This window comes from Oncorhynchus gorbuscha, linkage group LG09 (assembly GCF_021184085.1).
Source record: "Oncorhynchus gorbuscha isolate QuinsamMale2020 ecotype Even-year linkage group LG09, OgorEven_v1.0, whole genome shotgun sequence".
NCBI lineage: Eukaryota > Metazoa > Chordata > Actinopteri > Salmoniformes > Salmonidae > Oncorhynchus > Oncorhynchus gorbuscha.
Window position 1 is genome coordinate 39124210 of NC_060181.1, and position 14231 is coordinate 39138440.

At 43.4% G+C, this 14231-nt stretch overlaps 1 pseudogene; it reads right to left on the bottom strand.

Moving 5' to 3' along the window:
• Positions 1 to 3695: 3695 nt before the first annotated feature.
• Positions 3696 to 6209, bottom strand: LOC124043610 (annotated as a pseudogene).
• Between the last annotated feature and the right edge of the window lie 8022 nt (positions 6210 to 14231).

Sequence of the window (14231 nt, forward strand, 5' to 3'; positions counted from 1 at the left end):
GTGTGTTTATTTGACCCTACACGTGAGTAATATCAATGCCATTATTGTCTGTAAGTCTAACTTTGTCACCATTATTTCAATCAAATATGGCTCACGATTTAGGAGTTTTACGGCACCCTCAGCATCCCCTGGGGACGTCAGAGAGAGCCCATAATAACGTTGCCTGTAAGGTTCTCTGCTCATATTGTATAAAAGCTATGGGCTACTGGCTTACTGAAACGTTTGGACTGTGCTTTGGGCAAAAGTAGGCCTAAACCTAGTTGAAACATATGCTACACATCCTCCATTACACAATTTCCTGTTGTTTGATCGAGGAGGGCTGAAATATGGTAAAATACATTTGATTTCATTTGACACATACATAAAAACAATAGAGAACATACAAAAAAAAAGTTGAATGTTGTCAATTGGATCAGTGGAGAGAAGAGTGTGACTTGCTGACAGGCCACGCCCTCTTAGTGTGGATAGATGTTGCTGTTGGTCATGAATTCCTGACGCTTCTTGTGTAGATCTCCACCCCCCCCCAGCACTTGATCTATGTCAATCTCTGGCCTGCCGTTCACTGAAATGGCGGAGGGAATGACATATTTACTAACATCACAAGATCCTCTTCCAATAGCATTTTGAACATGTACCGTGTGTCCCCCACAGGAATCTATCTACCCATTAAAATCAGACTGATGTGTCGTAGTGCAACTGGAAGTGGCATTCCCAGTTGCAATGGAGGATGTTGCTCTTTTCTCAATGGGGGTTTTCACAGTACTGGTAGAATGGTCGGGTGTATATACTGACTTGTAATTGAGGAGAATAGTGTTATCTCAAAAGTTCTGGTGGTCTTCGTTGTGGTAGAATTGTCAGGGCTAAACAGACTTGAATTTATGGATGTTGGTATCATCTCAGTGGTTGTATTCTGTGTTCTGGTAGCATAGGGAAGGGCATAAATCAAAGATGTAGTTGGTCTCTTCTCAATAGTTGCTATGTGAACCATGGTCCTGTCCTGAGCGAGTGAAAGGAAGTACAGTTCCCGCTCAGCCCAGTCAAAACTGTTCGCTGCTCTGGCTCCCCAATGGTGGAACAAACTCCCTCACGACGCCAGGACAGCGGAGTCAATCACCACCTTCCGGAGACACCTGAAACCCCACCTCTTTAAGGAATACCTAGGATAGGATAAAGTAATCCTTCTCACCCCCCCTTAAAAGATTTAGATGCACTATTGTAAAGTGGCTGTTCCACTGGATGTCATAAGGTGAATGCACCAATTTGTAAGTCGCTCTGGATAAGAGCGTCTGCTAAATGACTTAAATGTAATGTAAATGTAAATGTAAAGGACAGAAACAATCAACTTAAAGAGATTGTTTTCTACAGAAAGATCTGTGAAGTAAACAATGCATAGAAAGCGTTTGCCACGCTTCTCTAAAAACATCCCAAAAATGCCTTGTCGATACTTAAATCAGACTTCTATTGCCACAATATCACTCCAGAAGATCTGTGTTCATCTACGTTTATGGAACATAACTTTTCCCAAAGATTTTTAGTATATGTCTTTACTCCCAAGCCATACATAGTTTACTTCATTAGGGCCTTCTGTAGAGCCTGTATTTTAAACAAATCGTCTGTATTTTAAATAAGTTAGAACACAAACCAATTAGGATTGCAGTAAAAACCCAGAAAGCTATCCCTTTAAGTAGTAGTTAAAGGGAGCATCCAGCACAGCGGCTCTACGCACTGTATCGCCAGTACGCCTTCACAGCCCAGTGCGTTCTGTGCCAGCGCCCCGCACTTGTCGGGCTAAAGTGTGCAAGCTCTACGCTCCAGACCTCCAATGTGCCTCCACAGTCCAGTACCTCTTGTGCCTGCTCCCCGCACTCGTCCTGAGATGTGTTCACCAGCCCGGTACTACCAATGCTGGCACCACGCATCAGGCCTCCAGTGCGCCTCCACAGTCCAGAGCTTCCGGCGACAGTTCCCGGTCCAGAGCTTCCGGCGACAGTTTCCAGCCCAGAGCCTCCAACGACGGTCCACAGTCCGGAATCTCCAACGGCGGTCCACAGTCCCGAGCCTCCAACGACGGTCCACGGTCCGGAACCTCCAACGACGGTCTATGGTCCGGAACCTCCTGAGACGGTCTGTGGTCCGGAACCTCATGAGACCCTCCCCTATTGAGTCAGGTTTTGCGGTCGGAGTCCGCACCTTTGGGGGGGGGGTGGGACTGTCACGCCCCGACCATAGTAAGCTGTTTATTCTCTGTGTTGGTTGGGGCGTGATAGAGACTAGGGTGGGTCATCTAGGTTTTTTGTATGTCTATGTTGGCCTGATATGGTTCCCAATCAGAGACAGCTGTTTATCGTTGTCTCTGACTGGGGATCATATTTAGATAGCCATTTCCTCATTTGTGTTTGTGGGATCTTGTGTATATTTAGTTGCCTGAGTACACAACAGTAGCTTCACGTTTCGGTTGGTTGGTTGGTTGTTTTGTTCAGTGAGTTTCGGTTTATTAAAATTATGTGGAACTCTACGCACGCTGCGCCTTCGTCTACTCATTACGACGAGCGTGACAACATGTGACTATATTTAGTATAGTTTGATCTAAAAATGTGAACTTTAAACATTTTACCATTTTAATTTTGGAGAAATTCACTGAGGATGGGCCCCCCTTCCTCCCCTGAGGAGCCTTCACTGCTAGCTGTTGAAAATACATAGTTGAACCATTATCTTGTCATGATAATTAAAGGAGTTGACTATAGGTGGAAGAAGGTTCATATTGTCAGACTTGAGCAAATGACTGGCAGATGTTGGCATGCCATTCATGGTCCAAATGTTTTGTTTCACAGCCTCTGTGCAGCTTTAATGAAATGTACCATGACAAGCCTGCTAGAATGTACCATGAGAACACTTCAACAACAGAAGACGACAAACACTTCACAAACAGAATACTTCTATTGTGTGACCGAGTGAATTCAGGCACGGTGCGGTGCGGTGGACAGAAATATTTTGCAGGCAAAAACAAGACTCCATCCTCTGCACAGAAATGTCACTTATTCTAAACCTGTTGCTATGTACTTTGCTACCGGTTCTTTCTCTGGCGGTGGACTGGTGGGATGTCCATTCAGGAGAAGGAAGATGTCATGGGATGTATATTGTGTATATGGGATGTATATTGTATATATATTGTGTGTGTGTGTAGGTCTGGATACATACCATGAGCCCAGCTTGACAAAGTGGTCATTGAGTGCAATGTCTACGCCGGCGTCGAAGATTGAGGAACGTTTGTCACCATTGAAGTCAGTGGAAACCACCTGAGGGGAGAGCAACAGGCTCATTACGTGAAAAACAGAAATGTTTTAGTTCATATGACCTTTAGGTTCAGTTCATGAGAGCAAGGAAAGCCCTGTTCATGTGGTCTTAAAATGCATCCTTCCTTATTTCCTTCATTGTGGTACTCACTGACATGATTAGGGACTGCAACACAGACCCTTGCTCACACCTATCAAATCATGTTCGAACAGTGATTTCTATAAGCATGGAAGGAATGATTCATTTGATAGTATTCAAGCAGGGTCTTGGAATGGGAAAATATTTACCTGGTCCTCTGTGTATCCCATAATTCCTTTCATGGGTCCTGTGGAGGTCTCCTTGATGACTCTCTTGATCTCTTCATAAGGGGCCTGAGGCAGACAGGAGAAAACATTATTCATGTAGAACAAGAATGTACCTAAAGGGAAACAAATTACTATGTATTAAGTCCCTGTTGTGTGTTACATTTACAGTAACTACAGGAAAGGTGCAAAAACAAGGGTAGCTTGTAGTTGGGTTGGGAGGGTGGTCAAGGGGAATTAAGTAGAGCTACTCTGAATTCCTGTTTTTTTTACCCCTTTTTCATGATATCAAATTGGTAGTTACAGTCTTGTCCCATCGCTGCAACTCCCCTACAGACTCGGGAGAGGCGGAGGTCAAGAGCCACACGACCCTGCCAAGCCGCACTGTTTCTTGACACAGCCTGATCAAAGAGTAGCTCTACTTGTGTAGAACATCTTGTATTTCAATAAAATACCCCAAAAAGTGTAGAGAGGTGACAAGACTTACGGCCTTCTCAAGACGGACAGTCAGGTCAACCACGGGCATGTTGGGGTGGGGACACGGAAGGCCATGCCCGTCAGCTTCGTGTGGGTCAGAAGGTTCAGTTAAATCTACATTCTGGGTTAATAAAACAATGACAGCCCTGCCACTTGTTTTGATATACAGCTGAGGGATGGGGCTATAATATTTTTTTTCATGCTTTCGAATTGAGACTCGCCCTTAGTGAAAAGGACTATACAAATCCCGTCCATTATCACTATGGTCATAAAACCTCCATTACGAAACCAATGGTCCTGGATTGGTTCTTACCCATTCAGCTCAGGGATAACCTTGCTCACCGCCTTAGCGGCGCCGATGGAGGCAGGGATAATGTTCTGGCTGGCACCACGTCCATCTCTCCACAGCTTACCGGAGGGCCCGTCAACAGTCTCTTCTGAGTGGCTGTGATGGAGTGAACTGTGTTCTGGGGGAGGAAACAAGTGATATGGATGCTAGTCTATGCAGGGTTTTGTTCATTAGGCACCAAAAAGAAGAAAACAGGAAGTTACTATCTGAAATTAACCATATTTTCTTTTTCTGTTGTGTGCTCCGATAAACATGACTCAGAACTTGTGCAGAGCAGAAACATGAGCGTTGTTAGCATGTACATTAATCGAGATCTCAATGTCAGCATCAGTGCTGACCCACTTTTATCAACTACATTCCAGTCCGTGTGATAATTGTGCTTTTTAACACAATTATCATCCATTCTTACCATGAGATCCTCAATGATGCCAAAGTTGTCGTTGATAACCTTGGCGATGGGAGCCAGACAGTTAGTTGTGCAGGAGGCGTTGCTGTGAGGACGTGACATCATTATCAACATAATCTATTTCCTCCCACTAGGAAAAACCCAACATCATTTCAACTGTATCGTCAGCAGCACCAAGTCACTCCTTCACCCACCTTTGACCCACAATAAATCCTGCCTTTCCGAAGTAAAATAGTTTCCCATGTTACCTAATCTGAATTGTTTTCTTACCTCAAGGAGTTATGCAACTTCCATAGAATTTGAAGATAAGGCTTATGGAAAGCAATGGAAATTAAAAAGTGCTTAGAATGAGAGTACATTTTTCGTTACAAAACCATTGTTGAAAACAGTTATTTTCCAAAATCTGTCAAACACAGGACCTTGTTTAGTGATATTGTCCCAAAGTTGAATTGAAGTGTGTGAGCAATTGTAGGATGTGTTTAGGGCATGTTTCATACTCGCATTCTCTGTAAGACTTGTAAGACTGAGGGATGATTTTTGTCCTGCTGGAACTGAGTGTGCGTGTCTGTCTGTTTCAGCAATTGTTTGTACATGTGACATGTCACCCTGTGGCAGGAATGTTTGTACATGTCACACTGCTCCTTTAAAATAATGTCATGGGTGGAGGGGGGAGGGGCTTACCTGACAACCTTCAGAGAGTTATCGTAATGATGGTGGTTGACGCCCATCACGAACATGGGGGCATCGGCGCTGGGGGCGGAGATGATGACTCTCTTGGCACCTCCTTGCAGGTGAGCCTGTGGGGGTGATGGGTGGGGTGAGAGGTCAACGGGTATGTTTGTGTAACAACAAATACACAGCATCAAGGCTGCCTTGCATGGTTCAGTCGCATGCAGCTGATGCAAAATCGTCAGTCTGTAGGGAAAAAATGAAGGTATCAATGTAAACCATTTACAGCATAAAAACACAATGCTCACTTGCTGCTCACCCACAACCTTATAGCCATGAAGACTTATATATATATATAAATATATATCCACCAAATTCAAGTGTAGACCATTGTCAATATGACCTACTGCTAGCGAAGAGGTACTTACAGAGGCCTTGACGATGGTGGTGAACACACCGGTAGATTCCACAACATTGTCAGCTCCAGCCTCGCCCCACTTGATCTGGGAAGGGTCCCTCCTGAAGATGGCAAAGAGATAGAAGTTGGGATTATACCATAAGACGAGTGTTAGAATTACAGAGAAAAGGGGAAAAGGAACAAGACTTACTCATGGAAAACTGGGATGTGGAGGTTGCCAATGATCAGCGTGTCATTCTCTTGCCTCACTTCACTGTGTTTCCAAACACCGTGGGTGGAGTGATATGTGAACATGTCGACCTATGGAACAGTGGTAGAGAGCTGGTGATATTGCATACAATCTTTAGGGAGGTGTTGAATATGTGTACAGTAAACTTGTGCACCTGAGATATTTCTTGTTAAACCGAAACAGACCTGACCCACTCAAGGTCTGACTTCAGTAAAACAGGTTAATATTTCTCAATTTATTTCAATTTCCATACCTTTTCAATTGTATATTTGTCAGTATATAAAGCAGTAGCCTATATAAAGTTCTCACCATGTTGTCCAAGTCGATGAAGGGGTCTTAGATGGCAACGATATTGACCTCTCCGCACTTGGCGGTGGCACGGGTCACCAGGCGTCCAATATGCCCAAATCTGTGAAGCGAAATCAGATAGTTTTACGATTAATCCCCATGTATCCATATGACCATACCAGCAGGTGGCAGCAGTCTTATACTGACAACTCTACAAGGCCTGCCAACCTTGACTGATAACAATTACTTGACATTTGCAGCCCAGAGCCTTTGTTTATGCCTAATATGGTTGGGTTTGTGCAGCACGCTGACCCATAGAACAGACAAGTGCGGGTTGAGGACACAAATTGTAGAAGCAGGGAAGGGACAAGGCTGGTCAGTGTAACATTTGTCGTTTACCTATCCAGTAGTCTGATGTCAAGATTAATCCACGCTCCCCACTATCAGTTGTGCATATCTAGCTCCCTCAACCCCAAAATAATGGAAAAGAGGAGTACCGCAAATGACATGGTGCGCATCTTGGGTAACACGGACTTCAACAGAAAACCACTTGTGTATGAAAATATTTCAGGAACGTGGAGTGTAATTCCCCTTTAAATGCCCAGTTGCAGCATAACTTGGGGGATAAAGTTCAGCAGAATACATACTGTATGTACGGTATGCACCGTTCCCTTTACTGTTGAACTCGAGCAGACTACTGATAGGCATACATTAGTCAAATACTGTCAACACTGGAGACTTAAGTTGTCACCACTCACAAACGGTTGAGACACGTCTAGCCTATTCGCCATACTGCAGGCTCTTGCAGACAGTTAGTGAAACGATATAGAGAGAGCTAGATAGACCAATCAAGTCCACCGACAGTGGAAGATCAAATCTTTGTGATTGAGGAGTCGGTGTGACGATCGTTGTTCGAAACAGAACATATTGGAACGTTGCCCAGTGACACCAAGCAGACAAACCCCCACCTAAAATGAGCCCTGCACACAAGGGTCAATGTATGGCCCAGCAAAATAGTCAAAGTACGTCAGAAAGGAGTCAGTGTACAGTGTGTCAGAAACAGTGGAGGCTGCCGAGGGGAGGACGGCTCATCATGGCTGGAACGGAGACGAATGGAATAAAAGGAGGACGGCTCATCATGGCTGGAACGGAGACGAATGGAATAAAAGGAGGACGGCTCATCATGGCTGGAACGGAGACGAATGGAATAAAAGGAGGACGGCTCATCATGGCTGGAACGGAGACGAATGGAATAAAAGGAGGACGGCTCATCATGGCTGGAACGGAGACAAGTGGAATAAAACTGTGAAACCAGGTGTTTGATACAATTCCAACTCTTCCGTCCCAGCCATTACCACGAGTCCGCTCTCCACAATTAAGGTGCCACCAAAAACAAGTGTTTGGTAACAGTTTTGTCAAAGTCATTTTGTTCTGCGCCCACTTTCCCAAAAGCTTTAAGATTCTAAGTTCATTGTTAGAACCATAGAACCATACGATCCTATGGTTCTTATGATCCTACGATCCTACGATCCTATATCCTATATCCTACGATCCTACGATCCTATGATTAACTTAGCCTTAAGATGCTTTTACTATACTCCACAAACCATTTTTCAATGGGTCAACAAGATTGGCTTTGCCGGAACTGTGAACAGTCAGCATGATCAATTAGTCAGTCATTACGAGACACATCATTTAGTTGTCATGCTAAGGTTGATAGCAGGAGTGAAATATCAAACTGCAAGGCACAGCGTTTGGTCTTTCAAGTAGGTACAGTTAAACATTCGGGTTGATTTGGGGAAAAGGCCTATCAACGCAAACTTGAATCTTCCTGTGGCTCTGTAGTGACAGCTGCAGATTGGTCAAATAAAGGTTAGAGGGATATGATTGGTCTAACAGCTCCTCTAAACAAGTCTCAGTGTGACCTCTGAACTTTAGCTGAGAAGCTTAGCAGGATATTATTAGATGGATAGAATAAAGGAATGTGACAGCTGAGGAGAGATACAAGAGTGTTGCAGAGAGGCGTTTGGAAAGAAGTAGAGAATGGTATTGGCCAGACCAGGGTCTTATTCATTAGGGCACAAGGTGACAAAAAAAATGCAATGGAAAATGAAAAGCAGCATCTTATTGGACAAGTTCAGGTAATCCCTTCTCATTTCGTCCTGATTCTAGTGAAAACTGTACAACCCAGGCTTGTGAACTTAAGAGCAAGCACCTACGGTTTGTACAGTACAGAAGTGCAATGCAACCCAGGATCTGTCCTGTGACCCGATCCTGTCAATAGCCATTCCTTATGTTCTCTTTAAGATGTGCAATTTTAAATATGCAATTTTAAATGTGCCATATAAAAATAAAAATGCCCCTTGACAGAAGCAGACACACCTCCAACTAAAAAAGGAATCCTACACACAAGGGTCAATGGTACGGCCCAGCAGTTTGGTCAGACTTATGAACTTGATAGCAAGCACCTATGGAACGTACAGCACAGAAGTGCAATGCAACCCAGGGTATTATCTTGTCACTCGATCCTGTCAAGTCTGTCCTTCTGTTCTTTTGAAAATATATCATTTACAGGTTAATTTGCACAAAAAAAAGCAACTTCACAATTTTTCCTGATATGGTCTAAGACCTCTGAAAGTAAAAAAATAATATACTTAATACCTTGTTTTACTTTAACTGTACTTGGTTATATTATGTATGAGGCAACATTTTAATAAGTAACTAAAATCCTCTAGGTACCTCACTACATTAAGCATCACTGATTAACAGTCACTATAGAAAGAAACTAGCTGTGATAGATGCTGATCTATTTTGTGACATCTATAGAATCCCCAATAATTGTACAGTACAGATATTACAATCATTTCAATCATTTCAAAGAGCCCATTTAAAATGTTTTGCTCCCCTAAAATATTCAACTATGCATGCCAGGTAATTTATTCTCTCATCTACAGCAATTGTAGCCTACATCTATACAAATTGCAGTCATACAAGACAGCTATTCAAAATGCCAGATAGGACTTCACCTGCCAAAGTGCAAATTGCCACATGTAATCAACGCATAATTGTATAATTAAATGTCAAGTTGGCTACGAAGGCATAAAGAGCTAAAGAAAAATATACTAATTGTAAAAACATTTTTTTGTTTTACAATTGTGCGTTGCTCTGTCCACAATGTTGGCAAGGTGTGCTCGCAATTTATGTTCCTATAGCGTACCTGGACACGCCCCCGCGTGAACACAAACTCAAGTGCGCACGCCCCTTCAGAATGTCAAGTCCCAGATGGACAGCAGAGCCAATTGGTCATTGTCCCAATCGACTTCGATTTGAATGACAGAACAGGACAATCATTTGGATGACACTGCCCCACTACTGATGTGATCATCATGGCAACATTGCGTATGTAATGAACTCGATGCATCTTTGCAAAAAATAGGAAGATGGGAAATTTGTATTCAGATTGATTTGATAGTTGGATAATAATTGGATTAACCAATTGTTTAACTTGAACTTTATTTAAAGGCTATAATCTTTGGGGAAAAAAACATTTATAATCTTTGGGGAAAAAACATGTAATAATATTTTTTCCATTTCACTGGGTGTGCTTGGCTGCAATATAGTATGTTGCAATGAAAGGCAGTTGAAAGAACATGGGATAAAGCCCAATGATAACAGTGTGTCCATCAGTTAGAATTTTGCAAAGGTAAGACCACCAGTACACTAGGACTAGTTTACAGTCAAGGGCGCTCATCTCAAATTCAGAGTATGACACTTTGAGCAGTGCTTGACTTGGGCAGGAGCTCACTGGAGCTGAGTACCGGTACCTCAAATCAAATCAAATTTATTTAAATAGCCCTTCTTAACTCCCTAGAAAGGCCAAAACCTAGGAAGAAACCAAGAGAGGAACCAGGCTATGTGGGGTGGCCAGTCCTCTTCTGGCTGTGCCGGGTGGAAATTATAACAGAACATGGCCAAGATGTTCAAATGTTCATAAATGAACAGCATGGTCAAATAATAATAATAAAGGCAGATCAGTTGAAACTGGAGCAGCAGCACGGCCAGGTGGACTGGGGACAACAAGGAGTCATCATGCCAGGTAGTCCTGAGGCATGATCCAAGGGCTCAGGTCCTCCGAGAGAGAGAAAGAAAGAGAGAATTAGAGAGAATTAGAGAGAGCATACTTAAATTCACACAGGACACCCGATAGGACAGGAGAAGTACTCCAGATATAACAAACTGACCCTAGCCCCCCGACACATGAACTACTGCAGCATAAATATTGGAGGCTGAGACAGGAGGGGTGAGGAGACACTGTGGCCCCATCCTGATACCCCCGGAGACAGGCCCAAACAGTCAGGATATAACCCCACCCACTTTGCCAAAGCACAGCCCCCACACCACTAGAGGGATATCTTCAACCACCAACTTACCGTCCTGAGACAAGGCCGAGTACAGCCCACAAAGATCTCCGCCACGGCACAACCCAAGGGGGGCAAATGTTCTACTGCTTGAGCTCCGGTTTTTCTTATAGAATATTAGCTCAAAAGTATTGTGGAGCTCCTGTACCTAAATATAAACAGTACCAGCACCAACTCAAGCACTGACTTTGAGAAATGAAGGGTCATGTGATGATCTGGTGCCATTTTCTATGTGATATCCTGCACAAGGTTTAGGATGCCTAATGCAGCAAGATAAATTAACGCTATCCTACAAGTGTTGGGGGTTCTATATTACTTATGAACCTAGGCATCAATGTTCTCGGGACCAAAATAAATCTGGAGAGAGAGAGAGAGATAGAAAGAGAGACATATAGAGAGCGAGAAAGCAGGAAGTGTGTGAGTCCATGTAGGAAAAAAAGAGGAGTCCCTGGTGGTTGACATTTACAAGACCCTCTAAACCACATATGTCAGAGTCAAGGCCCGCGGGCCACATCCGGCCCGCGAGAAGGTTTTTTACGGCCCCTGGGATGATCTTGATTTGTTATTAGAACCGGCCCGCAGACCGCAGCAAGCCGGCAGCCCGCAGATCTTTTACACGCACCAATACTACATTTCCCACAATGCAACGGTGACGCACCGAGCAGTAGGCTGCTTCATTTCAATATTTATTGGCACAGCAGTTGTCAGCATCACAGTAAAATTAACTTTCAGATACCCATCAAAAATGGCAAAACGGAAGGTGGACACTGAGAACCGGGGTTTCAAACAAGGTGGGAGTCGGAGTATTTGTTCACGGAGGTAGCTGGAAAACCTGTGTGTCTTCTGTGTGGAGAAAGTGTGGCGGTACTGAAAGAGTATAATCTGAGACGACATTATGAAACGAAACACGCGGACAAAAACAAGAATATGGACATGGAACAAAGGCTACAAAAGGCAGAGGAATTAAAACGAGGCCTCAAATCTCGACAGGCTCTGTTCAAAAAGCCAAATCACAAGGCCAGGCTGCTGTCAAGGCCAGTTTTATTTTGGCAGAAGAGATCGCTAAATCAGCCCGGCCATTTACGGAGGGGGATTTCATCAAAAACTGCATGATTAAAGTTTGTGACGAAGTTTGCCCAGAAAAAAGGCAACTCTTTTTAAATGTGAGTCTGAGCAGAAACACCATTGCCGAGAGAGTAGACCAGTTGTCCATCAATCTAAAAGAGCAGCTTGTGAAAAAGGGAAAAGATTTCATTGCATATTCCTTGGCTGTGGATGAGAGCACCGACATTTCTGACATTGCCCAGTTGTCAATTTTCATCCGCGGAGTGGACTCCAGCCTAAGCGTGACAGAGGAGTTTTTGGCTTTACGTCCTATGCATGGCACAACTACGGGGCATGATTTGTATGAAGAGGTGTCAAGATGTGTAAATGAGATGGAGCTGCCTTGGGAAAAACTCGTGGGTTTGACAACCGAGGAAGCGTTGTGCGGTAAAGCCTTGAAAATGGAGCATGTAATGAGCATCATCACGCGCACAGTTAACTTTATCAGAGCCAAAGGTTTGAATCACCGCCAGTTCAAGGCATTTCTGACGGAGTTAGAAACGGATCATGGTGATTTGCCTTATCACACAGAGGTGCGATGGCTAAGCCAGGGAAAGGTGCTTCAAAGATGTTTCGAGCTTCGTGAGGAGATTTGTCTGTTCTTGGACAGCAAAGGGAAAGACACAACACAACTCCGAGACGAAATGTTTCTGTGTGAAATGGCTTTTCTGTGTGACATTACGAGTCATCTGAATGCAATGAACTTGCAGCTGCAGGGTCGGGATCGTGTCATCTCTGATATGTACAGTACAGTGAAGGCATTTAAAACCAAACTGACTCTGTGGGAGACGCAGATGCGGAAAGAAAATTTGAGCCACTTTCCCAGCTGCCAGACCATGAAAGAGAAGCTCTCTACCAGTGCGTTCCCGCGCACAGTTGGCTGATAAAATAGGTATGCTTGCCGCTGACTTTCGACGCCGATTTGCTGACTTTGAAGCACAAAAAAGCAGGTTGGAACTGCTCGGTAACCCATTTGCTGTTGACGTGGAAAGCTCACCACCAAACCTCCAAATGGAGTTGATTGACCTCCAATGCAATGATGCACTGAGGGCAAAATATGCGGCAGTGGGTGCTGCGGAGTTCGCCCGTTTCCTCCCCGACACAATGCCCCAGCTGCGCATCCAGGCTGCTCAAACGTTGTCTATGTTTGGCAGCACATACCTGTGTGAACAACTGTTTTCTTTGATGAACTTGAACAAAACATCACACAGAAGTCGACTTACTGCTGAACACCTCCACTCAATTCTGAGGATTTCCTCAGCTCAGAGCCTTACCCCGAACATTGATGAACTTGTGGAAAAGATGGGACACCACCAAGTATCACCCTCAACCTCAAACAAGTGAACATTACTGTGCAATCACATATTTAGAGTTTTTACTCAGTTCAAGTTTAAAAGTTAAAGTTTAATATTTGTTTTCACTGCATGTTACTTCTCCTTAAACAAAGTGTTGTTTTTGATTAATAGATTTTTGCACTTTATTTTATTGTATTTCAATCCAATTATATTTTAAAAATATTTCAGTTGAGTGGATGATAGAAAATTGCTATTATTGTTTTTTTCTTTGAAGTAAATTTAGCCCACTTTTGCTAAAATAGAAAATATAGGCTACTGATGGTGCCTTGAATACCGGTTTCTTTCATTTAATGTTCATGTTATGGGGATTTTTATATAAAGGAAATTTGTCTTTTGTGTCTGTTGAAAATTAAAGATTACTGACAGAGCCATAAGAAAATATTGCTTTATTTATCTGATCATATTGGAATATATTTGTTAGGTTTTCAGTAGGTTCAATTAGGTTCACTAGACTATATGCGTCATTTAAAAATTTTTCAATGAACATTCGAACAGTCCGGCCCTCGGCTTGTAGCTAAATTTTTTATTTGGCCCTCCGTCCATTTGACTTTGACACCCCTGCCTTAAAGTGTCTGTTTCTCTATTGTGCTATCAATAGTTTATTATTCAATTTCATCTGCACTTCCATTTCATGCTTATTCTTCATGTTGTGATCGTTACATTCATGCATACAATCCTACTTCTGAGTCAGGAGGATGATTTCTTATCGCAGGGTTATCACCCAGCAGAGGAATCTACGGTGGATCCAGAATTGCTGCTGGAGGTTGGACTAGGGCCAGGCTAAGATCCGGGGAGGGCTTTGGCAACCACTGCTGGTGCCGGACAAGACTCCACAGTAGGAATCTTCTAAGGTTTCCATCCAAGTCATAATATGTCTCAATTAAAGCCAAAGGCAAATGTTTACATAGTGATTTGGATAGGG